We start from the raw sequence: 2,878 nt of genomic DNA, 5'->3' as shown, positions 1-2,878 counted from the left end.
GTCTGTATTTCTGAACCATAAAGCAGGGATGACAACATGCAAGTCTTGTAGTCGAGTTGCTAATTAAGGCTATTCCTATCCCTAAAGAACTGAATATGTGAGGAGTTAATTTTTTTCTTTAATAGTAAATTAGACCCCCATTCTATGTACACCAATGTCTTTTTGACAAATTTCATATGTTCACTGACCAGCCTGAATGAAATGTGCAAGAAGAAAAAGATCCTGCATAAATAGTAATATATATGATACAATAATATGATATAATATCATATAATAGTGTGTGTATGTGTATATATACGTGTGTGTGTGTGTATATGATATAATAACATGAAATGTGTTTTAAAGGCATATACCAGTATACCTGTATGCCTTTAAAACACATTTCAGCAGTTTTTGGTTGTAGTAATTAATAGGCATTTAAAAACTAGGATTTTTATTAACCCCATCCAGTCTCCAAAAAATGAAATCCATGGATCTTATCATATTAATATTCTCCTTGAAATATTACTTCATAGATTTCTGTTGCCTTGTCTTGCTGCAAGTTGTAGGTGGTACCTTTATTTTGTTGACAGTACACTGTTGGTATTATCATCTCTCTCAGTGCAGGGGCCAAACTTTTTGACAGGCATGCCACAAATTAGCCCCACACCCTCCTTTTCCCTTACCTGGTCTGCTTCTCAGCTTCCTGCTCCCTGCCTAATCTGATACTTTGCTTTCTGTTCCCTGACCTATTTGTCATTGTGCTGCCTGTCCTCTCCCCAGTCCGGTGCATGCCACAATTAGACGTGTACTTGTGGCACTCCTGCTTCCGGTTGGCCACCCAGATCAATTTCATGCCATACAAGATCATAAGATTTGTTTGCTGGGTTATTGTTTCTGTGATAAGTAACATACCTCTTTAAAAAAACCCATGGAAAAAAATCCTGCATCAGACTAAATGACTGAATGATGATGATGATGATTATAGTAATCAATCAGTAAGGGCAGAATCCACTGTACAATAATGACTGTACTTTGTAAGTACACCACTCTGGAAGAGACTTTAATGAAAGGCTCTTGAAGCATTTTATAAATATTAACTAATTCTTAAAACAACAGTAGATACTGACATGCATTAATGCATTTCCTTGAATATAAGACAAGATGACTTTGAATATAAGATGACCCCAATAATTAGATTCTATACCTGGAAAATTTATAAATTTATTATAATTTTCCAGGTATATAATCTAATTATTAGAGGTTTGCCTTGAATTTGTTCCCCCCTCACCGCTACAGCAGGGAAAATGAATCCATGGGGTCAGGTACCCCTTTGCCCTCTGCCCCACCAACTTCTTCCCCCTGCAGGCCCTACCCTTCATTTACTGTCAGACCCTGCTCTTCCTGAGCACGTGGAAGTGAGGCACAAATTTGAAAACACTAACCTTTAAATAAACATACCTGTAGTCATTTGCGTATAAGCACCCATAGAATTAGTTCATCCAGAATTGAAGCATTTTACCTTTTTTGAAACTGCTGCAAGTTTTAGAACAGGTACTCCATAAACACACTTTTAAACAGCACTTTTGTACCCCTCCTATACGTAGTACAAACTATGCATGATATTAATCCAAAGAATTTACCATTTAATTTATTCAGCTAGGCTTCACCAGAGTCAACAGTATTTCAAACCATGGTGACCCCACAGCTCAGCACTACTCAGTATGTATATGTACTCCAGATACCACCCCCAACAAAGAATCCATGTGCTAATTAGCTCCCCACTCAGAGCAGCTTTGTCCAGCTCTACCTCATGGAGGGTAGGTCCCCAGTAATCATAGACAACAAGCGGAGAGAGTGCATGACAGGGATTCTGGGTGAACCGTCTGGGACCCTGCTTGGTGGTGTTTACCAGACATTTAAGGCTGATGACGAAACAGGAATTATTGGGAATGGGAAAGAAAGGCACAGCTCAGCTGTGGGATTGAAGAGGAAGTTGAAATGCATTCAATGTAGTGGCTCACCATGACTGGAAAAAGTGTCAGGCGGGGAGGGGGGACTGTGTGCAATGGGCACTACCATATCTCTTATTTAGATAGGCTGTGCTGATCTATTCTTGTCATAGGTTCCTCAGTCTACAGCATGTGTGCTACTTCTCCAGGGAGGGGGCATGGTGCTCATAAAGCAGTGTTGCTACTTGTTTTTCCGTACACCATGCTGATCTTCTTCCCCCTTTGAAGCATGCTGCCCACAGAATCCCAAGAGCCATGTGTGTCTTCTTCCGAGGATCTGGAGAGGAGAAGGTGGCAAGGAAGACCATGTACAATAAGAAATGGACTGGGGGCATAGGGATGCCAGACATCCTTCTGTTCCTGCGAGCAAGGTACACGAGCCAAATCTGCAAGCTGGTGACCGGTGGAGAGACCAAAACAGCCTATCTTGTCAGGTATTTTGCAGGTCACCTCCTGAGACTGTGGGGGATGTACGCACCAGCTAATGGGAAAGCGTGGATCATAGAGTACCCCTGGTTCTACAGAGTCTTGAATGAGTTGTGGAGTAAGTGCTGGGCTACAGGATGAAGGCCCAGCATCTATGTCAAGCCACAGGAAGATACAGAAGCTGGTCAGAGCCAGAGATATGCTATCGACCGTGGAGCTGCTCCCCAGTGATGACTGCCAGGCCATGTGGGAGCAGATCTTCCACAAGGACCTATGAAAGGACCACAGAGACTTGAATTGGCTAGTAGCCCACCACGCACTCCCAGGGAGGGCATGGAGACACAGAGAGGCAAAAGGGACTCAACCCAGCTGCCCCAGGGAAATCTGCCAAGGCACAACAGAGACTATCAACCACCTCCTCTGGCTCTGCCCATACATCAAGGGGGTGTGGAAAAAGGTAA

At 42.7% G+C, this 2,878-nt stretch overlaps 1 long non-coding RNA gene across 1 annotated transcript in view; it reads left to right on the top strand.

The window, feature by feature from the left end:
* The first annotated feature begins 2,203 nt into the window (after positions 1-2,203).
* LOC109300421 overlaps positions 2,204-2,878 on the top strand; it is a 6,194-nt gene continuing 5,519 nt past the window's right edge. Inside the window, exon 1 of the long non-coding RNA XR_002098212.1 lies at positions 2,204-2,874. This is a non-coding gene — a long non-coding RNA (uncharacterized LOC109300421). The remainder of the gene's footprint in view (positions 2,875-2,878) is intronic.

Source organism: Gavialis gangeticus, unplaced genomic scaffold (assembly GCF_001723915.1).
Source record: "Gavialis gangeticus isolate Ggan-Ray unplaced genomic scaffold, GavGan_comp1, whole genome shotgun sequence".
Taxonomy (NCBI): domain Eukaryota; kingdom Metazoa; phylum Chordata; order Crocodylia; family Gavialidae; genus Gavialis; species Gavialis gangeticus.
This window is presented reverse-complemented; position numbering and strand designations above follow the sequence as displayed.